At 23.7% G+C, this 26,240-nt stretch overlaps 1 long non-coding RNA gene across 1 annotated transcript in view; it reads left to right on the top strand.

Annotated features, from left to right (window-relative positions):
• The first annotated feature begins 3,997 nt into the window (after window positions 1–3,997).
• Window positions 3,998–26,240, top strand: part of LOC145271433 (uncharacterized) — a 42,492-nt gene continuing 20,249 nt past the window's right edge. The window contains exon 1 of the long non-coding RNA XR_013865871.1: window positions 3,998–4,142. This is a non-coding gene — a long non-coding RNA (uncharacterized LOC145271433). The remainder of the gene's footprint in view (window positions 4,143–26,240) is intronic.

Raw genomic sequence — 26,240 nt, 5'->3', positions numbered from 1 at the left:
TTTTATTTATTTGATTTTTTATTAAATACAGAACATTTTTTTTAGTTATTTTATTTTTTATTAAATACAGAATATTTTTTTATTTATTTGATTTTTTATTAAATACAGAATATTTTTTTATTTATTTTATTTTTTATTAAATACAGAATATTTTTTTATTCTTTGATTTTTATTAAATACAGAATATTTTTTTTAAACGATTTTTAAAACTCGCTCAATATGTTACCGTGACATAGGCTGACATATATTCGGCGGGTTTTAACAGAATTTTGTATATTTTTTTATTTATTTGATTTTTTATTAAATACAGAATATTTTATTTATTTATTTGATTTTTATTAAATACAGAATATTTTTTTTATTTATTTGATTTTTATTAAATACAGAATATTATTTTTAATTATTTGATTTTTTATTAAATACAGAATATTTTTTTATTTATTTGATTTTTTATTAAATACAGAATATTTTTTTTATTTGAAATAAATACAGAATATTTTTTTTATTTATTTGATTTTTATTAAATACAGAATATTTTTTTTATTTATTTGATTTTTATTAAATACAGAATATTTTTTTATTTATTTGATTTTTTATTAAATACAGAATATTTTTTAGTTATTTGATTTTTATTAAATACAGAATATTTTTTTTAGTTATTTGATTTTTATTAAATACAGAATATTTTTTTATTTATTTGATTTTTTATTAAATACAGAATATTTTTTAGTTATTTGATTTTTATTAAATACAGAATATTTTTTTATTTATTTGATTTTTTATTAAATACAGAATATTTTTTAGTTATTTGATTTTTATTAAATACAGAATATTTTTTTATTTATTTGATTTTTTATTAAATACAGAACATTTTTTTTAGTTATTTTATTTTTTATTAAATACAGAATATTTTTTTATTTATTTGATTTTTTATTAAATACAGAATATTTTTTTATTTATTTTATTTTTTATTAAATACAGAATATTTTTTTATTCTTTGATTTTTATTAAATACAGAATATTTTTTTTAAACGATTTTTAAAACTCGCTCAATATGTTACCGTGACATAGGCTGACATATATTCGGCGGGTTTTAACAGAATTTTATATATTTTTTTATTTATTTGATTTTTTATTAAATACAGAATATTTTATTTATTTATTTGATTTTTATTAAATACAGAATATTTTTTTTTATTTATTTGATTTTTATTAAATACAGAATATTATTTTTAATTATTTGATTTTTTATTAAATACAGAATATTTTTTTATTTATTTGATTTTTTATTAAATACAGAATATTTTTTTTATTTGAAATAAATACAGAATGTTTTTTTTATTTATTTGATTTTTATTAAATACAGAATATTTTTTTTATTTATTTGATTTTTATTAAATACAGAATATTTTTTTATTTATTTGATTTTTTATTAAATACAGAATATTTTTTAGTTATTTGATTTTTATTAAATACAGAATATTTTTTTTAGTTATTTGATTTTTATTAAATACAGAATATTTTTTTATTTATTTGATTTTTTATTAAATACAGAATATTTTTTAGTTATTTGATTTTTATTAAATACAGAATATTTTTTTATTTATTTGATTTTTTATTAAATACAGAACATTTTTTTTAGTTATTTTATTTTTTATTAAATACAGAATATTTTTTTATTTATTTGATTTTTTATTAAATACAGAATATTTTTTTATTTATTTTATTTTTTATTAAATACAGAATATTTTTTTTAAACGATTTTTAAAACTCGCTCAATATGTTACCGTGACATAGGCTGACATATATTCGGCGGGTTTTAACAGAATTTTGTATATTTTTTTTATTTGTAACTCATTTTCCCAAACTTACCGTGTCAAAGAGAGAGTCGGGCGCCATTTTTAATTTTCCAATACATCGGTAAACACTGTATGGTTTCGAGCTGAATAAACATGTCACATTAAATAAAAACACAAAAAAATTATCCATTTGTTTTTAGGCAACATTTTCCGAGTTTGTATTACTGTACACATAGATTCGAAAAAGTTGTCAAAAAACAAATATATGACAAATAAATGTTACCAAAGGCAAGATAAGTTACTTTTCTACCAAACTGGATATGTTTTTAGTGTTTTTATTTAATGTAACATGTTTATTCAGCTCGAAAAACATAGTGTTTACCGATGTATTGGAAAATTGAAAATGGCGCCCGACTCTCTCTTTAACACGCTAAGTTTGAGAAAAAGAATTTATAAATGAAAAACTAGACAGAATACTGTTAGAAACTCGCTCAATATATGTTATCGTGACATAAGTTGACATATATTCGGTGGGTTTTAACAATATTTTGTATATGTTTTTTATTTTTAACTCCTTTCCCAAAACTTACCGTGTTAAATAGAGAGACGAGCGCCATTTTTAACTTTCCAATACATCGGTAAACACTGTATGTTTTTCGAGTTGAATAAACATGTTACATTGAATAAAAACACAAAAATATATCCAGTTTGGTAGAAAAGTAACTTATCTTGCCTTTGATAACATTTATTTGCTATATATTTGTTTTTTGGCAACATTTTCCGGGTTTGTATTACTGTACACATAGATTCGAAAAAGTTGTCACAAAACATAACAAATAAATGTTATCAAAGGCAAGATAAGTTACTTTTCTACCTAACTGGATATGTTTTCAGTGTTTTTATTTAATGTAACATGTTTATTCAGCTCGAAAAGCATACTGTTAATCGATGTATTGGAAAATTGAAAATGGCGCCCGACTCACTCTTTAACACGTTAAGTTTGGAAAAATGAGTTATAAATAAAAAAACAGACAAAATACTATTAGACACTCGCTCAGTATATGTTACCGTGACATAAGCTGACATATATTTGGTGGGTTTTTAATAGTATTTTGTCTAGTTTTTTTTTTTTAATTTATTTATGACACCTTTTCCCAAACTTACCGTGTTAAAGAGAGAGTCGGGCACCATTTTTAATTTTCCAATATATCGGTAAACACTGTATGTTTTTCGAGCTGAATAAACATGTTACAATTTTGTTACATTGAATAAAAACACAAAAATATATCCAGTTTGGTAGAAAAGTAACTTATCTTGCCTTTGGTAACATTTATTGGGTTTGCATTACTGTACACATAGATTCGAAAAAGTTGTCAAAAAACAAATATATAACAATGATCTCAAAGGCAAGATAAGTTACTTTTCTACCAAACTGGATATATTTTTCGTGTTTTTATTCAATGTAACATGTTTATTCAGCTCAAAAACCAGTGTTTACCGATGTATTGGAAAATTCAAGATGGTGTCTGAGTCCCTCTTTAACACGGTAAGTTTGAGAAAAGGTGTTATAAATAAAAAACTGGATAAAATACTGTTAAAAACTCGCTCAATGTATGTTACCGTGACATATATTCGGCGGGTTTTTAATAGTATTTTTTCTATTTTTTTTATTTATAACACCTTTTCCCAAACTTACCGGGTGAGGCGCCATCTTGAATTTTCCAATACATCGGTAAACACTGTATGTTTTTCGAGCTGAATAAACAGTTTACATTGAATAAAAACACGAAAAATATATCCAGTTAGGTAGAAAAGTAACTTATCTTGTCTTTGATAACATTTATTTGTTATATATTTGTTTTTTGACAACTTTTTCGAATCTGTGTGTATAGTAATACAAACCCAGAAACTTATTTAGTTCTCGAGTGACAAGGATGACCAACGACCCCCCTTTTTCTCCCTTTTGAGTTGGCCTTGTGCCTAAGTTTTTTGTTCATGTTGAGTTTTTTTAGCTTGAATATGAGATTTAATATCTCAAAGTGTAGTATCTGTCTTTAGATGCTATACTTCAATTTCTTGTTCTCTGTCAGTGAGGACGAAATCTTTCACGACTGAGACAGTTTTTTTTTGTTTTGTTTTTTTTGTTCCTTTTCTCTAACATTAAAAAAAAAACGACCCTGGTGTCTAACTTTGTCACGTGGAGGAGGCATTCGTGCGTATTTGGCCAGATTCAACCCCCCCCCCTTTTTAAAGCTTATACTGAATTATCTCCCTTTGTGTAACTCTCCCAACGTTACTTCTATTATTTCCCATTTTTTACGAAACGAAAGAAATACTGAAAAGGTAAGTCCGACCACGGCGTACCTGACTTTTTAACCGTTGGTATTTTGGCGGACATTTAGGAAATTGTCCCCTCCCTCTAAATTCCACAATTTACACCCCCCTTTTTTTCTTTTTTTTTTTTTTTTTTTTTTTACGTTAATCTCATCGATTACAATCTTAGGATTTGTGGGTATTTTTTTAGATTAGGTGTCGTGTCCACCGCCACCGCCACAATTTTCTTTTAAATGACGACTTTATAAGGTTTTCGACTTTGCTGAATACGGAAATAAATCGCATTGAAATTTTGCAGAAATAAGTAGTTATCGAGATATAAAAAAATGTATTATGCATTTTATTCTGTGGCGGCCATCTTTGTTACGCGCGTAGATTTGTTTATGGCGCGCGCATGCGCGTAACAAAGATGGCCGCCAAAGATTAAAATGCATAATACAACTTTTGATATCTCGATAACTACTTATTTCTGCAGAATTTCAATGCGATTTTCGTATTCAGCATAGTCGAAAACCTGCGAAAAGTTATCATTTAAAAGAAAATTGTGGAGGTGGTGGACCTAATCTAAAAATTTACCGTTTTCTTTTTTTTTTTACAGCGGAAAAACACGTTTTTATGAAAGCACGTTAAAGGCAGACATCTTGGATTTTTTAAAAAAATTTTGTTTGAAGTTTAGAAACACCACGAGGAGATAACTCCATGTAAAGCGCCGACACTCCCTCCCCATCTTTAATACTAGCTTTTCTTCCTAAAAATCAAACCTTTAGCTCGGTATCATAACAAATTGTTCTTTTTCGCTGTAAAAAAAAAAAAAAGAAAAGAAAAACTACTTGATGAAATTAACTGAATTTTTTTTTTTTTTCAGAGAATTTCATTCCATAACGGATACGTACAATTTAAACTTATATTTTTTTAATGTCTTGATTAAACTGTACAAGTACCGTGTTACTATACAAATAGATTCGAAAAAAGTAGTAAAAAGAAAACAAATATATAACAAATAAATGTTACCAAAGGCAAGATACTCTTCTACCTATCTGGAAAAGTTTTTTATTGGTTTTACTCACTTTTAAACGTGTAATCGGTTCGAAAATCATACAGTGTTTATCGGTATATTTGAAAAAAAAGAAAAATGGCCGCATGCTCGCTGTTGAACACGGTAAGTTTAGGAAAATGAGTTAAAACTAAAATACTATACAAAATACTGTTAAAAACCCACCGAATATATGTCAGCCTATGTCAGGGTAACATATTGAGTGAGTTTCTAACAGTATTTTGGGGTTTGTATTACTGTACACATAGATTCGAAAAAGTTGTCAAAAAACAAATATATAAAAAATAAATGTTATCAAAGGCAAGATAAGTTACTTTTCTACCCAACTGGATATATTTTCGTGTTTTTATTCAATGTAACATGTTTATTCAGCTCTAAAAGCATACAGTGTTTACCGATGTATTGGAAAATTCAAAATGGCGCCCGACTCTCTCTTTAACACGGTAAGTTTGGGGAAAGGTGCTATAAATAATAAAGTAGACAAAATACTGTTAGAAATTCGCTCAATATATGTTACCGTGACATAAGCTGACATATATTCGGTGTTTTTTTTTTTTTATAGTATTTTGTCTAGTTTATTATTTATAACACCTTTTCCCAAACTTACCGTGTTAAAGAGACAGTCGGGTGCCATTTTTAATTTTCCAATACATCGGTAAACACTGCATGCTTTTCGAGCTGAATAAATATGTTATATTGAATAAAAACACAAAAATATATCCAGTTTGGCAGAAAAGTAACTTATCTTGCGTTTGATAACATTTATTTGTTATATATTTGTTTTTTGACAACTTTTTCGAATCTATGTGTACAGTAATACAAACCCGTATTTTGTATAATTTTTTTGTTTAAACTCATTTTCCCAAACTTAACATGTTCAACAGCGAGTATGCCCCATTTTTAATTTTCCAATACATCAGTAAACAGTGTTTTTCGAGCCGCATAAACACTTTACATTAAATAAAAACACTAAAAAAAGGGTTTGTATTACTGTACACATAGATTCGAAAAAGTTGTCAAAAAACAAATATATAACAAATAAATGTTATCAAAGGCAAGATAAGTTACTTTTCTACCTAACTGGATAATTTTTTAGTGCTTTTATTTAATGTAACATGTTTATTCAGCTTGAAAAACATACAATGTTTACCGATATAGTGGAAAATTACAAATAGTGCCAGACTTTTTGTTGAACACGGTAAGTTTGGGAAAATGAGTTAAAACTAAAATACTATACCAAATAATGTTAAAAACCCACCGAATATATGTCAGCCTAACATATATTGAGCTAGTTTCTAACAGTATTTTGTATATGTTTTATTTTTAACTCATTTTCCCAAAGTTATCGATAAATAAATTATATGAAAGGTTAGTCTGAGTTTGGCCTATGTAAATAAAAGGCTGTTCCATTAAAGTCACCTAACCTGCTGACAATACAGAATAAAATACAATGATCAGTTATTTAGAAAGCCATTCTTAACATGGGGAGGAAAGGGCGTTTTGTTGACTCTTCTGTACTTTCACCTAACAATTTAAGAAACAAAAGATGGCACTTATGCAGAGAAGGTAACCTGTTGAAATGATAACGTTATTATTTAGAAAGCCATTCTTAACATAGGGAGGCGACAGTGTTTTGTAACTACTCTGTACTCTTTCACCTTACAATTTAATAAACAAAAGATGGTATTTATGCAGAGAAGGTACCATACTGAAATAATAATGTTATTATTACGAAAGCCATTCTTAACATAGGGAGGGTGTTTTGTAACTATTCTATACTTTCACCTAACAATTTAATATTCTATACTTTCACCTAACAAATTAATAAAGGATGGTATTTATGCAGAAACAAGAAGCTATTCTTAACATGGGGAGGTTAAAAATAAGAAAGTGCCTTTCGGAATAAACACCTCCAACCTCCCCATGTTAAGAACGGCTTTCGGAATAACCCCATTCCCCAACCTCCCCAGACTTAACTTCACAGTACGTCTGCATATGCCAACTAAACCATTTCATGGAAACAAGATGGCGGCCAATTTTCAAACTACTAGAAATTACATTGCATAATACAGGTATTTATATCTTGAAAACTATTTGTCTGTGCTAATTTTCCCTGTGATATTTGTTTTCAGCATACGCGAAAACCTGTAACTAGCCATTTTATTGAAAGTTGCCATAATGGAGCACTTTTTCACCTTTGTTTTTACTTCAGAATCATTAAAACGATTTCAATTAAATAGACATTTATGCTGATGACACTAGCATCTATGGCAGCACATGAAAGGCCGTAAACGACCAAGTTCTCTCTGATTCTCTCTCCTCTGATGCTGATCATGTGGTACAATGGGGAAAGAAGTGGCTGGTTATTTTTAATGCATCTAAAACCAAGCTTTTATTTTTACGCCATCAACGGATCCCCATCTGGCATCAGTTGAAATGAATGGCTCTCGTCTTGGGGATCCTCCATGTTTTAACAAGCTGCTGGGCCTGACCTTTACTCCTGATCTGAAATGGAACACATACATAAATCCGTTTCCAAGGTTGCTGGAAAAATGGTGGGATCCTTCTATCGATCCAGTAGATATCTCACTGCTGATGCAATTCTCTATCTATATGAGAGTTAGGTACGTCCAAGGATGGAATACTGGAGGATAGAGTACTGTTGCCACATCTGGGCAGGAGCTGCTAGAAAGGACTTATCAGTTTGGGGAGGCTCCATGTTTTGACAAGCTTCTGGGTTTGACCTTTACTCCTGATTTGAAATGGAACACGTACATCAAATCTATTGCCAGGGACGCTGGGAAAATGGTGGGATCCTTCTACCGCTCCAGAAGATATCTCACTACTGATGCAATTCTCTATTTGTATAAAAGCCAAGTACGTCCAAGGATGGAGTACTGCTGCCACATCTGGGCAGGAGCTGCTAAAAACAACCTATCCTGCCTTGACAGAGTACAAAATAGATTTTGTGGTTTGGTGGGGGATGCCCTTTTCTCTTCCCTGCAGCCTCTCTCTCACAGAAGAAACGTTGCAAGCCTGTCTTTGTTTTATCCTTATTTCCATGGCAAGTGCTCGTCTGACCTCCAATCTCTTGTCCCCCCTCACCAATCTTTCACGAGAAACACCCACCTCGCTGAAACTAGTGTCAATAATTTTCCCCACTCTTTATCTGTGCCTAAATCAAAACGTAGATTCCATGAGCAGAGCTTCTTTCTTAGAAGTGCACGACTGTGGAACTCTCTTCTGTTTGTCTGTTTCCCACCTGACTACAACTTGGATGTCTTCAAGTCTAACATAAACAAATTCCTGACAAACCGCCCTCTTAAGTAAGACACTCTATCAGATCTCCAATACTAATGATTACTACAATACTATCTCATTGATTACTGTACACGCAATAACCCTTATCCCTGAGTGGCCTCCGGGCCTTGATAAGTGGTGACCCCCCCCATGTAAAAAAAAAGAAAGAAAGAAAGAACTGGGTATATTAATTATGTCTGTTAAAAGAATGGACAATACAATAATGATTGTAAACACCCTCCTTCTCGATAATGTTAACTGGATCCCATCCAGATCTTGTGACAGGTAGTGTAAAGGTCATCCACCAATAAGATTGGGGATGCAGACATTTGGTGGTTTTGGCTCTGAGTTGCTGAGTAGCAAAACTGGTATTGGCTATTTGTTTCATATTTTCGCTAAGTTTCAGAAAAATCTATGGAGCATAAGATATTGGTTAAAAAGTGTAATTTTTTTTGCAATTTGGGGGCATTTGTGACCATTTTTGAGCTCCTGGGAATGCTGAATCCCAGTGAAATTGGGCAAATGGTGCAGCTTCATGCCTTAAGACATGTATATTTGAATTCAGCACTACGGAAAACCACTATATAGACATACATATCAAGGATGATGCAAACCATAATTTTGCCAGGGTCACCCATACTGAATTTATATTAGGAACAATGGCCTCCACATTTTAGCCAAGTTTCATGAAAATCTAATGGGTGGATTAAACGCTATGGGGCAAAAAATGTCATTGAGCCCTTGGGGATGCTGAATCCCAGTGTAAATGGGTAATGGTACAGTTTCAGGCCTTAACACATGGTTATTTGAGTTGACCACTATGAAAAACCACTATATAGTCAGACATATCAAGTTTTTATTGAGAAATATGAAAAAAGAGCCACAAAAAGGTGAGTTTTTAGCAGTCAGTTCCCAGGGACGCGAATCAGATTTTTGCCAGGGTCACCCATACTGGATTTATATTAAGAACAGTGGGCTCCACATTTTGCCCAAGTTTCAGAAAAATCTAATCGATGGATCAAAAGTTATGGGGCAAAACGTGTCATTTTTTACCATTTTGACCGTCGGATATTGAGCGGTCATTATCATTCTCTTCTGTTTGTAGGGAAGATATCCTTTTTTCAGCCAATATACTGGACACTTATTATTTTTGGTCCTAACCAGAGTGCCCCCCCTTTTGCCTTTTTTGGGGGGGAGCTGGTTTAACCCCACATTGAAAACGACCTTGTGTCACATTTTTCTTTGGTGGGAAAGCAAATGAATATTAGGCTCATTGTTTGATATCTAATCTTCGTCTCCACACAAGGAACTCTTCATGAAAACACGTGCACAAACACTGCACTATTCTCTTCTTCAACCAGCTGGCATGATATTAATTCTATTTTTAAACACATTCAATGAACTCTCTTACTAATACATTTCTCTCTTCTTGGCCTTCGGGCCAGGATCAAAGTGTAGTATCTGTTCCGGCAGATACTGCAAGCTATGACTAGCTATGACTAGCAAAGACCAGATGTGGGGGCAGCCCCACATGCCTGACCTTTAACCAGCTCCTATTTCCCACCTCTCGGGAGCTGGTCCCCCTTTTTCCCTTCCCCCTCCCTTCACTCCTCACATTAAAAATCGGCCTTGTGCCTAATTTGCTCGGTGGGGGAGCAAATAAACACCATCTGTTCCGGCAGATACTGCAAGCTATGACTAGCTATGACTAGCAAAGACCAGATGTGGGGGCAACCCCACATGCCTGACCTTAAACCAGCTCCCATTTCCCACCTCTCAGGAGCTGGTCCCCTTTTTCCCTTCCCCCTCCCTTCACTCCTCACATTAAAAATTGGCCTTGTGCCTAATTTGCTCGGTGGGGGAGCAAATAAATACCATCTGTTTCGGCAGATACTGCAAGCTATGACTAGCAAAGACCAGATGTGGGGGCAACCCCACATATCTGACTAGTCAAGTCAAGGATTCGTCACTTGACACTCAGTCCAACAGGTGAGGGGCCGGGAACCGGCCCAGCACCTGTTGGACTGAGGTACACCGCCTGGGTAATACCTAGGAGGTCCACCCTCCCAGGCCTTGCCACCGGGCTTTCCGGTGGGGCAAGTTTATTGCTTGCTGCCTGAGGCGCCCTGACCGGGGAATGCCGACGGGGTTACTCAGGCAATTTTTAAAATTGCAGGAGTGCCCCTCCTTTAGGGGAGCCTGCGGGGTTCCCACTTTCCGGCCTTGTGCCACATTTTGCTGATGTAGGCAGCAAATAAATATCAACCCCCACATGCCTGACCTTTAACCAGCTCCTATTTCTTACCTCTCGGGAGCTGGTCCCCTTTTTCCCTTCCCCCTCCCTTCACTCCTCACATTAAAAATTGGCCTTGTGCCTAATTTGCTCGGTGGGGGAGCAAATAAATACCATCTGTTCTGCAGATGCTGCACTCAAGATAATTTGTCCTAGTCAATAGAGGGGAACCCCCTCTATCCTGGGAAACTTATTTTTGGTCTCAACCAGAGTGCCCCTTTTGCCTTTTTTTGGGGGGGAGCTGGTTTAACCCCACATTAAAAACGACCTTGTGTCACATTTTGCTATGGTGGGAAAGCAAATAAATATTCTCTCTTCTACCAAAACTAATAGCAAAAAAGACAGATAAAGTTTGTTTTATTAATATAGAATGAAACTCCATTGCATTTGTCTCATTTTCTATGCGACAACAACAACTATGGAAGGCAGTACTTACTGGAGATAAGTTACAAGACTCAGCACTCCTATCATGTCACGGTTAAACTAAAGAAAGCCAGAGGATGAGTTGGCTGAAACGTGTTGAAACAACAATTACAAATATAACTGTCCACAAAGAATGAAACAACATATTCATTTAAAAATAAAACATGAAACAACATATTCATTTGAAAATAAAACATGAAACAACATATTCATTTGAAAATAAAAAATGAAACAACATATTCATTTGAAAATAAAAAATGAAACAACAAATTCATTTGAAAATAAAACATGAAACAACATATTCATTTGAAAATAAAAAATGAAACAACATATTCATTTAAAAATAAAACATGAAACAACATATTCATTTGAAAATAAAACATGAAACAACATATTCATTTGAAAATAAAACATGAAACAACATATTCATTTGAAAATAAAAAATGAAACAACAAATTCATTTGAAAATAAAAACATGAAACAACATATTCATTTGAAAATAAAAAATGAAACAACATATTCATTTGAAAATAAAACATGAAACAACATATTCATTTGAAAATAAAAAATGAAACAACATATTCATTTGAAAATAAAACATGAAACAACATATTCATTTGAAAATAAAACATGAAACAACATATTCATTTGAAAATAAAACATGAAACAACATATTCATTTGAAAATAAAACATGAAACAACATATTCATTTGAAAATAAAACATGAAACAACATATTCATTTGAAAATAAAAAATGAAACAACATATTCATTTAAAAATAAAACATGAAACAACATATTCATTTGAAAATAAAACATGAAACAACAAATTCATTTGAAAATAAAACATGAAACAACATATTCATTTGAAAATAAAAAATGAAACAACAAATTCATTTGAAAATAAAAACATGAAACAACATATTCATTTGAAAATAAAACATGAAACAACATATTCATTTGAAAATAAAAAATGAAACAACATATACATTTGAACATAAAAAATGAAACAACATATTCATTTGAAAATAAAAAATGAAACAACATATTCATTTGAAAATAAAAAATGAAACAACATATACATTTGAAAATAAAAAATGAAACAACATATTCATTTGAAAATAAAAAATGAAACAACATATTCATTTGAAAAAAATAAATGAAACAACATATTCATTTGAAAATAAAAAATGAAACAACATATTCATTTGAAAATAAAAAATGAAACATGTTCATTTGAAAATAAAAAATGAAACAACATATTCATTTGAAAATAAAAAATGAAACAACATATACATTTGAACATAAAAAATGAAACAACATATTCATTTGAAAATAAAAAATGAAACAACATATTCATTTGAAAATAAAAAATGAAACAACATATACATTTGAAAATAAAAAATGAAACAACATATTCATTTGAAAATAAAAAATGAAACAACATATTCATTTGAAAATAAAAAATGAAACAACATATTCATTTGAAAATAAAACATGAAACAACATATTCATTTGAAAATAAAAAATGAAACAACATATTCATTTGAAAATAAAAAATGAAACAACATATTCATTTGAAAATAAAAAATGAAACAACATATTCATTTGAAAATAAAAAATGAAACAACATATTCATTTGAAAAAAATAAATGAAACAACATATTCATTTGAAAATAAAACATGAAACAACATATTCATTTGAAAATAAAAAATGAAACAACATATTCATTTGAAAATAAAACATGAAACAACATATTCATTTGAAAATAAAAAATGAAACAACATATTCATTTGAAAATAAAAAATTAAAGAACATATTCATTTGAAAATAAAAATGAAACAACATATTCATTTGAAAATAAAAAATGAAACAACATATTTATTTGAAAATAAAACATGAAACAACATATTCATTTGAAAATAAAAAATGAAAAACATATTCATTTGAAAATAAAACATGAAACAACATATTCATTTGAAAATAAAAATGAAACAACATATTCATTTGAAAATAAAAAATTAAAGAACAAATTCATTTGAAAATAAAAATGAAACAACATATTCATTTGAAAATAAAAAATGAAACAACATATTTATTTGAAAATAAAACATGAAACAACATATTCATTTGAAAATAAAAAATGAAAAACATATTCATTTGAAAATAAAAAATGAAACAACAAATTCATTTGAAAATAAATAAATTAAACAAATTCATTTGAAAATAAAAAATGAAACAACATATTCATTTGAAAATAAAACATGAAACAACATATTCATTTGAAAAAAAAAAATGAAACAACAAATTCATTTGAAAATAAAACATGAAACAACATATTCATTTGAAAATAAAAACATGAAACAACATATTCATTTGAAAATAAAACATGAAACAACATATTCATTTGAAAATAAAAAATGAAACAACATATTCATTTGAAAATAAAAAATGAAACAACATATTCATTTGAAAATAAAACATGAAACAACATATTCATTTGAAAAAAAAAAATGAAAAAACATATTCATTTGAAAATAAAACATGAAACAACTAATTCAATAAAAAATAAATGAAACAAATTCATTTGAAAATAAAAAATGAAACAACAAATTCATTTGAAAATAAAAAATGAAACAACATATTCATTTGAAAATAAAACATGAAACAACTAATTCAATAAAAAATAAATGAAACAACAAATTCATTTGAAAATAAAAAATGAAACAACAAATTCATTTGAAAATAAAACATGAAACAACAAATTCATTTGAAAATAAAAAATGAAACAACATATTCATTTGAAAATAAAACATGAAACAACATATTCATTTGAAAATAAAAAATGAAACAACATATTCATTTGAAAATAAAAAATGAAACAACATATTCATTTGAAAATAAAAACATGAAACAACATATTCATTTGAAAATAAAACATGAAACAACGTATTCATTTGAAAATAAAAAATGAAACAACAAATTCATTTGAAAATAAAAAATGAAACAACTAATTCATTTGAAAATAAAAAATGAAACAACTAATTCATTTGAAAATAAAACATGAAACAACTAATTCAATAAAAAATAAATGAAACAACAAATTCATTTGAAAATAAAAAATGAAACAACTAATTCATTTGAAAATAAAAAAATGAAACAACATATTCATTTGAAAATAAAAACATGAAACAACATATTCATTTGAAAATAAAAAATGAAACAACATATTCATTTGAAAATAAAAAATGAAACAACATATTCATTTGAAAATAAATAAATTAAACAAATTCATTTGAAAATAAAACATGAAACAACATATTCATTTGAAAAAAAAAAATGAAACAACAAATTCATTTGAAAATAAAACATGAAACAACATATTCATTTGAAAATAAAAACATGAAACAACATATTCATTTGAAAATAAAACATGAAACAACATATTCATTTGAAAATAAAAAATGAAACAACATATTCATTTGAAAATAAAAAATGAAACAATGTATTGATTTGAAAATAAAAAATGAAACAACAAATTCATTTGAAAATAAATAAATTAAACAAATTCATTTGAAAATAAAACATGAAACAACATATTCATTTGAAAATAAAAAATGAAACAACATATTCATTTGAAAATAAAAAATGAAACAACATATTCATTTGAAAATAAAAAATGAAACAACAAATTCATTTGAAAATAAATAAATTAAACAAATTCATTTGAAAATAAAAAATGAAACAACATATTCATTTGAAAATAAAAAATGAAACAACGTATTCATTTAAAAATAAAAAATGAAACAACATATTCATTTGAAAATAAAACATGAAACAACATATTCATTTGAAAATAAAACATGAAACAACGTATTCATTTGAAAATAAAAAATGAAACAACATATTCATTTGAAAATAAAACATGAAACAACATATTCATTTGAAAATAAAACATGAAACAACATATTCATTTGAAAATAAAAAATGAAACAACAAATTCATTTGAAAATAAAAAATGAAACAACATATTCATTTGAAAATAAAAAATTAAATAACAAATTCATTTGAAAATAAAAAATGAAACAACATATTCATTTGAAAATAAAAAATTAAACAACATATTCATTTGAAAATAAAAAATGAAACAACATATTCATTTGAAAATAAAACATGAAACAACTAATTCATTTGAAAATAAAAAACGAAACAACAAATTCATTTGAAAATAAAACATGAAACAACATATTCATTTGAAAATAAAAAATGAAACAACGTATTCATTTGAAAATAAAACATGAAACAACATATTCATTTGAAAATAAAAAATGAAACAACATATTCATTTGAAAATAAAAAATGAAACAACATATTCATTTGAAAATAAAAAATGAAACAACATATTCATTTGAAAATAAAACATGAAACAACAAATTCATTTGAAAAAAATAAATGAAACAACATATTCATTTGAAAATAAAACATGAAACAACATATTCATTTGAAAATAAAAAATGAAACAACATATTCATTTGAAAATAAAAAATGAAACAACATATTCATTTGAAAATAAAAAATGAAACAACATATTCATTTGAAAATAAAAAATGAAACAATGTATTCATTTGAAAATAAAAAATGAAACAACATATTCATTTGAAAATAAAAAATGAAACAACATATTCATTTGAAAATTAAAAATGAAACAACGTATTCATTTGAAAATTAAAAATGAAACAACATATTCATTTGAAAATAAAAAATGAAACAATGTATTCATTTGAAAATAAAAAATGAAACAACAAATTCATTTGAAAATAAATAAATTAAACAAATTCATTTGAAAATAAAACATGAAACAACATATTCATTTGAAAAAAAAACATGAAACAACAAATTCATTTGAAAATAAAAAATGAAACAACATATTCATTTGAAAATAAAACATGAAACAACTAATTCAATAAAAAATAAATGAAACAACAAATTCATTTGAAAATAAAACATGAAACAACATATTCATTTGAAAATAAAAAATGAAACAACATATTCATTTAAAAATAAAACATGAAACAACATATTCATTTGAAAATAAAACATGAAACAACATATTCATTTGAAAATAAAACATGAAACAACATATTCATTTGAAAATAAAAAATGAAACAACAAATTCATTTGAAAATAAAAACATGAAACAACATATTCATTTGAAAATAAAAAATGAAACAACATATTCATTTGAAAATAAAACATGAAACAACATATTCATTTGAAAATAAAAAATGAAACAACATATTCATTTGAAAATAAAACATGAAACAACATATTCATTTGAAAATAAAACATGAAACAACATATTCATTTGAAAATAAAACATGAAACAACATATTCATTTGAAAATAAAACATGAAACAACATATTCATTTGAAAATAAAACATGAAACAACATATTCATTTGAAAATAAAAAATGAAACAACATATTCATTTAAAAATAAAACATGAAACAACATATTCATTTGAAAATAAAACATGAAACAACAAATTCATTTGAAAATAAAACATGAAACAACATATTCATTTGAAAATAAAAAATGAAACAACAAATTCATTTGAAAATAAAAACATGAAACAACATATTCATTTGAAAATAAAACATGAAACAACATATTCATTTGAAAATAAAAAATGAAACAACATATACATTTGAACATAAAAAATGAAACAACATATTCATTTGAAAATAAAAAATGAAACAACATATTCATTTGAAAATAAAAAATGAAACAACATATACATTTGAAAATAAAAAATGAAACAACATATTCATTTGAAAATAAAAAATGAAACAACATATTCATTTGAAAATAAAAAATGAAACAACAAATTCATTTGAAAATAAAAAATGAAACATGTTCATTTGAAAATAAAAAATGAAACAACATATTCATTTGAAAATAAAAAATGAAACAACATATACATTTGAACATAAAAAATGAAACAACATATTCATTTGAAAATAAAAAATGAAACAACATATTCATTTGAAAATAAAAAATGAAACAACATATACATTTGAAAATAAAAAATGAAACAACATATTCATTTGAAAATAAAAAATGAAACAACATATTCATTTGAAAATAAAAAATGAAACAACATATTCATTTGAAAATAAAACATGAAACAACATATTCATTTGAAAATAAAAAATGAAACAACATATTCATTTGAAAATAAAAAATGAAACAACATATTCATTTGAAAATAAAAAATGAAACAACATATTCATTTGAAAATAAAAAATGAAACAACATATTCATTTGAAAAAAATAAATGAAACAACATATTCATTTGAAAATAAAACATGAAACAACATATTCATTTGAAAATAAAAAATGAAACAACATATTCATTTGAAAATAAAACATGAAACAACATATTCATTTGAAAATAAAAAATGAAACAACATATTCATTTGAAAATAAAAAATTAAAGAACATATTCATTTGAAAATAAAAATGAAACAACATATTCATTTGAAAATAAAAAATGAAACAACATATTTATTTGAAAATAAAACATGAAACAACATATTCATTTGAAAATAAAAAATGAAAAACATATTCATTTGAAAATAAAACATGAAACAACATATTCATTTGAAAATAAAAATGAAACAACATATTCATTTGAAAATAAAAAATTAAAGAACAAATTCATTTGAAAATAAAAATGAAACAACATATTCATTTGAAAATAAAAAATGAAACAACATATTTATTTGAAAATAAAACATGAAACAACATATTCATTTGAAAATAAAAAATGAAAAACATATTCATTTGAAAATAAAAAATGAAACAACAAATTCATTTGAAAATAAATAAATTAAACAAATTCATTTGAAAATAAAAAATGAAACAACATATTCATTTGAAAATAAAACATGAAACAACATATTCATTTGAAAAAAAAAAATGAAACAACAAATTCATTTGAAAATAAAACATGAAACAACATATTCATTTGAAAATAAAAACATGAAACAACATATTCATTTGAAAATAAAACATGAAACAACATATTCATTTGAAAATAAAAAATGAAACAACATATTCATTTGAAAATAAAAAATGAAACAACATATTCATTTGAAAATAAAACATGAAACAACATATTCATTTGAAAAAAAAAAATGAAACAACATATTCATTTGAAAATAAAACATGAAACAACTAATTCAATAAAAAATAAATGAAACAAATTCATTTGAAAATAAAAAATGAAACAACAAATTCATTTGAAAATAAAAAATGAAACAACATATTCATTTGAAAATAAAACATGAAACAACTAATTCAATAAAAAATAAATGAAACAACAAATTCATTTGAAAATAAAAAATGAAACAACAAATTCATTTGAAAATAAAACATGAAACAACATATTCATTTGAAAATAAAAACATGAAACAACATATTCATTTGAAAATAAAACATGAAACAACGTATTCATTTGAAAATAAAAAATGAAACAACAAATTCATTTGAAAATAAAAAATGAAACAACTAATTCATTTGAAAATAAAAAATGAAACAACTAATTCATTTGAAAATAAAACATGAAACAACTAATTCAATAAAAAATAAATGAAACAACAAATTCATTTGAAAATAAAAAATGAAACAACTAATTCATTTGAAAATAAAAAAATGAAACAACATATTCATTTGAAAATAAAAACATGAAACAACATATTCATTTGAAAATAAAAAATGAAACAACATATTCATTTGAAAATAAAAAATGAAACAACATATTCATTTGAAAATAAAAAATGAAACAACATATTCATTTGAAAATAAAAAATGAAACAACATATTCATTTGAAAATAAATAAATTAAACAAATTCATTTGAAAATAAAACATGAAACAACATATTCATTTGAAAAAAAAAAATGAAACAACAAATTCATTTGAAAATAAAAAATGAAACAACATATTCATTTGAAAATAAAAAATGAAACAACATATTCATTTGAAAATAAAAAATGAAACAATGTATTCATTTGAAAATAAAAAATGAAACAACAAATTCATTTGAAAATAAATAAATTAAACAAATTCATTTGAAAATAAAACATGAAACAACATATTCATTTGAAAATAAAAAATGAAACAACATATTCATTTGAAAATAAAACATGAAACAACATATTCATTTGAAAATAAAAACATGAAACAACATATTCATTTGAAAATAAAACATGAAACAACATATTCATTTGAAAATAAAAAATGAAACAACATATTCATTTGAAAATAAAAAATGAAACAACATATTCATTTGAAAATAAAAAATGAAACAACATATTCATTTGAAAATAAAAAATGAAACAACATATTCATTTGAAAATAAAACATGAAACAACGTATTCATTTGAAAATAAAAAATGAAACAACGTATTCATTTGAAAATAAAAAATGAAACAACATATTCATTTGAAAATAAAAAATGAAACAACATATTCATTTGAAAATAAAAAATGAAACAACATATTCATTTGAAAATAAAAAATGAAACAACATATTCATTTGAAAATAAAAAATGAAACAACATATTCATTTGAAAATAAAAAATGAAACAATGTATTCATTTGAAAATAAAAAATGAAACAACATATTCATTTGAAAATAAAAAATGAAACAACATATTCATTTGAAAATTAAAAATGAAACAACGTATTCATTTGAAAATAAAAAATGAAACAACAAATTCATTTGAAAATAAATAAATTAAACAAATTCATTTGAAAATAAAAAATGAAACAACAAATTCATTTGAAAATAAATAAATTAAACAAATTCATTTGAAAATAAAACATGAAACAACATATTCATTTGAAAAAAAAAAATGAAACAACAAATTCATTTGAAAATAAAACATGAAACAACATATTCATTTGAAAATAAAAACATGAAACAACATATTCATTTGAAAATAAAACATGAAACAACATATTCATTTGAAAATAAAAAATGAAACAACATATTCATTTGAAAATAAAAAATGAAACAATGTATTCATTTGAAAATAAAAAATGAAACAACAAATTCATTTGAAAATAAATAAATTAAACAAATTCATTTGAAAATAAAACATGAAACAACATATTCATTTGAAAATAAAAAATGAAACAACATATTCATTTGAAAATAAAAAATGAAACAATGTATTCATTTGAAAATAAAAAATGAAACAACAAATTCATTTGAAAATAAATAAATTAAACAAATTCATTTGAAAATAAAAAATGAAACAACATATTCATTTGAAAATAAAAAATGAAACAACATACTCATTTGTAAATAAAACATGAAACAACTAATTCAATAAAAAGTAAATGAAACAACATATTCATTTTAAAATAAAACATGAAACAACGTATTCATTTGAAAATAAAAAATGAAACAACATATTCATTTGAAAATAAAACATGAAACAACTAATTCAATAAAAAATAAATGAAACAACGTATTCATTTGAAAATAAAACATGAAACAACATATTCATTTTAAAATAAAAAATGAAACAACATATTCATTTGAAAATAAAACATGAAACAACATATTCATTTGAAAATAAAACATGAAACAACATATTCATTTGAAAATAAAAAATAAAACAACATATTCATTTTAAAATAAAAAATAAAACAACATATTCATTTGAAAATAAAAAATGAAACAACAAATTCATTTGAAAATAAAACATGAAACAACATATTCATTTGAAAATAAAAAATGAAACAACATATTCATTTGAAAATAAAAAATAAAACAACGTATTCATTTGAAAATAAAACATGAAACAACATATTCATTTGAAAATAAAAAATGAAACAACATATTCATTTGAAAATAAAAAATGAAACAACGTATTCATTTGAAAATAAAACATGAAACAACATATTCATTTGAAAATAAAAAATGAAACAACAAATTCATTTGAAAATAAAACATGAAACAACATATTCATTTGAAAATAAAACATGAAACAACATATTCATTTGAAAATAAAACATGAAACAACGTATTCATTTGAAAATAAATGAAACAACATATTCATTTGAAAATAAAAAATGAAACAACGTATTCATTTGAAAATAAAAAATGAAACAACATATTCATTTGAAAATAAAAAATGAAACAACATATTCATTTGAAAATAAAAAATGAAACAACATATTCGTTTGAAAATAAAACATGAAACAACATATTCATTTGAAAATAAAACATGAAACAACGTATTCATTTGAAAATAAAAAATGAAACAACATATTCATTTGAAAATAAAAAATGAAACAACATATTCATTTGAAAATAAAAAATGAAACAACATATTCATTTGAAAATAAAAAATGAAACAACATATTCATTTGAAAATAAAAAATGAAACAACATATTCATTTGAAAATAAAAAATGAAACAACATATTCATTTGAAAATAAAAAATGAAACAATGTATTCATTTGAAAATAAAAAATGAAACAACATATTCATTTGAAAATAAAAAAATGAAACAACAAATTCATTTGAAAATAAAACATGAAACAACAAATTCATTTGAAAATAAAACATGAAACAACATATTCATTTGAAAATAAAAAATGAAACAACATATTCATTTGAAAATAAAACATGAAACAACGTATTCATTTGAAAATAAAAAATGAAACAACATATTCATTTGAAAATAAAAAATGAAACAACATATTCATTTGAAAATAAAAAATGAAACAATGTATTCATTTGAAAATAAAAAATGAAACAACATATTCATTTGAAAATTAAAAATGAAACAACGTATTCATTTGAAAATTAAAAATGAAACAACATATTCATTTGAAAATAAAAAATGAAACAATGTATTCATTTGAAAATAAAAAATGAAACAACAAATTCATTTGAAAATAAATAAATTAAACAAATTCATTTGAAAATAAAACATGAAACAACATATTCATTTGAAAATAAAAAATGAAACAACATATTCATTTGAAAATAAAACATGAAACAACATATTCATTTGAAAATAAAAACATGAAACAACATATTCATTTGAAAATAAAACATGAAACAACATATTCATTTGAAAATAAAAAATGAAACAACATATTCATTTGAAAATAAAAAATGAAACAACATATTCATTTGAAAATAAAAAATGAAACAACATATTCATTTGAAAATAAAACATGAAACAACATATTCATTTGAAAATAAAAAATAAAACAACATATTCATTTGAAAATAAATAAATTAAACAAATTCATTTGAAAATAAAACATGAAACAACATATTCATTTGAAAATAAAAAATGAAACAACATATTCATTTGAAAATAAAAAATGAAACAATGTATTCATTTGAAAATAAAAAATGAAACAACAAATTCATTTGAAAATAAATAAATTAAACAAATTCATTTGAAAATAAAAAATGAAACAACATATTCATTTGAAAATAAAAAATGAAACAACATACTCATTTGTAAATAAAACATGAAACAACTAATTCAATAAAAAGTAAATGAAACAACATATTCATTTTAAAATAAAACATGAAACAACGTATTCATTTGAAAATAAAAAATGAAACAACATATTCATTTGAAAATAAAACATGAAACAACTAATTCAATAAAAAATAAATGAAACAACGTATTCATTTGAAAATAAAACATGAAACAACATATTCATTTTAAAATAAAAAATGAAACAACATATTCATTTGAAAATAAAACATGAAACAACATATTCATTTGAAAATAAAACATGAAACAACATATTCATTTGAAAATAAAACATGAAACAACATATTCATTTGAAAATAAAAAATAAAACAACATATTCATTTTAAAATAAAAAATAAAACAACATATTCATTTGAAAATAAAACATGAAACAACATATTCATTTGAAAATAAAAAATGAAACAACATATTCATTTGAAAATAAAAAATAAAACAACGTATTCATTTGAAAATAAAACATGAAACAACATATTCATTTGAAAATAAAAAATGAAACAACATATTCATTTGAAAATAAAAAATGAAACAACGTATTCATTTGAAAATAAAACATGAAACAACATATTCATTTGAAAATAAAAAATGAAACAACAAATTCATTTGAAAATAAAACATGAAACAACATATTCATTTGAAAATAAAAAATGAAACAACGTATTCATTTGAAAATAAAAAATGAAACAACATATTCATTTGAAAATAAAAAATGAAACAACATATTCATTTGAAAATAAAAAATGAAACAACATATTCGTTTGAAAATAAAACATGAAACAACATATTCATTTGAAAATAAAACATGAAACAACGTATTCATTTGAAAATAAAAAATGAAACAACATATTCATTTGAAAATAAAAAATGAAACAACATATTCATTTGAAAATAAAAAATGAAACAACATATTCATTTGAAAATAAAAAATGAAACAACATATTCATTTGAAAATAAAAAATGAAACAACATATTCATTTGAAAATAAAAAATGAAACAACATATTCATTTGAAAATAAAAAATGAAACAATGTATTCATTTGAAAATAAAAAATGAAACAACATATTCATTTGAAAATAAAAAAATGAAACAACAAATTCATTTGAAAATAAAACATGAAACAACAAATTCATTTGAAAATAAAACATGAAACAACATATTCATTTGAAAATAAAAAATGAAACAACATATTCATTTGAAAATAAAACATGAAACAACGTATTCATTTGAAAATAAAAAATGAAACAACATATTCATTTGAAAATAAAAAATGAAACAACATATTCATTTGAAAATAAATAAATTAAACAAATTCATTTGAAAATAAAAAATGAAACAACATATTCATTTGAAAATAAAAAATGAAACAACATACTCATTTGTAAATAAAACATGAAACAACTAATTCAATAAAAAGTAAATGAAACAACATATTCATTTTAAAATAAAACATGAAACAACGTATTCATTTGAAAATAAAAAATGAAACAACATATTCATTTGAAAATAAAACATGAAACAACTAATTCAATAAAAAATAAATGAAACAACGTATTCATTTGAAAATAAAACATGAAACAACATATTCATTTTAAAATAAAAAATGAAACAACATATTCATTTGAAAATAAAACATGAAACAACATATTCATTTGAAAATAAAACATGAAACAACATATTCATTTGAAAATAAAACATGAAACAACATATTCATTTGAAAATAAAAAATAAAACAACATATTCATTTTAAAATAAAAAATAAAACAACATATTCATTTGAAAATAAAACATGAAACAACATATTCATTTGAAAATAAAAAATGAAACAACATATTCATTTGAAAATAAAAAATAAAACAACGTATTCATTTGAAAATAAAACATGAAACAACATATTCATTTGAAAATAAAAAATGAAACAACATATTCATTTGAAAATAAAAAATGAAACAACGTATTCATTTGAAAATAAAACATGAAACAACATATTCATTTGAAAATAAAAAATGAAACAACAAATTCATTTGAAAATAAAACATGAAACAACATATTCATTTGAAAATAAAAAATGAAACAACGTATTCATTTGAAAATAAAAAATGAAACAACATATTCATTTGAAAATAAAAAATGAAACAACATATTCATTTGAAAATAAAAAATGAAACAACATATTCGTTTGAAAATAAAACATGAAACAACATATTCATTTGAAAATAAAACATGAAACAACGTATTCATTTGAAAATAAAAAATGAAACAACATATTCATTTGAAAATAAAAAATGAAACAACATATTCATTTGAAAATAAAAAATGAAACAACATATTCATTTGAAAATAAAAAATGAAACAACATATTCATTTGAAAATAAAAAATGAAACAACATATTCATTTGAAAATAAAAAATGAAACAACATATTCATTTGAAAATAAAAAATGAAACAATGTATTCATTTGAAAATAAAAAATGAAACAACATATTCATTTGAAAATAAAAAAATGAAACAACAAATTCATTTGAAAATAAAACATGAAACAACAAATTCATTTGAAAATAAAACATGAAACAACATATTCATTTGAAAATAAAAAATGAAACAACATATTCATTTGAAAATAAAACATGAAACAACGTATTCATTTGAAAATAAAAAATGAAACAACATATTCATTTGAAAATAAAAAATGAAACAACATATTCATTTGAAAATAAAAAATGAAACAATGTATTCATTTGAAAATAAAAAATGAAACAACATATTCATTTGAAAATTAAAAATGAAACAACGTATTCATTTGAAAATTAAAAATGAAACAACATATTCATTTGAAAATAAAAAATGAAACAATGTATTCATTTGAAAATAAAAAATGAAACAACAAATTCATTTGAAAATAAATAAATTAAACAAATTCATTTGAAAATAAAACATGAAACAACATATTCATTTGAAAATAAAAAATGAAACAACATATTCATTTGAAAATAAAACATGAAACAACATATTCATTTGAAAATAAAAACATGAAACAACATATTCATTTGAAAATAAAACATGAAACAACATATTCATTTGAAAATAAAAAATGAAACAACATATTCATTTGAAAATAAAAAATGAAACAACATATTCATTTGAAAATAAAAAATGAAACAACATATTCATTTGAAAATAAAAAATGAAACAACATATTCATTTGAAAATAAAACATGAAACAACGTATTCATTTGAAAATAAAAAATGAAACAACGTATTCATTTGAAAATAAAAAATGAAACAACATATTCATTTGAAAATAAAAAATGAAACAACATATTCATTTGAAAATAAAAAATGAAACAACATATTCATTTGAAAATAAAAAATGAAACAACATATTCATTTGAAAATAAAAAATTAAACAATGTATTCATTTGAAAATAAAACATGAAACAA

The sequence above is a fragment of the Euprymna scolopes genome, chromosome 46 (genome assembly GCF_053919585.1).
Source record: "Euprymna scolopes isolate OS-2025 chromosome 46, ASM5391958v1, whole genome shotgun sequence".
Taxonomy (NCBI): Eukaryota; Metazoa; Mollusca; class Cephalopoda; order Sepiida; family Sepiolidae; genus Euprymna; species Euprymna scolopes.
Note: the sequence above shows the minus strand (reverse complement) of the source record. Positions and strands in the feature narration are given on the sequence as shown.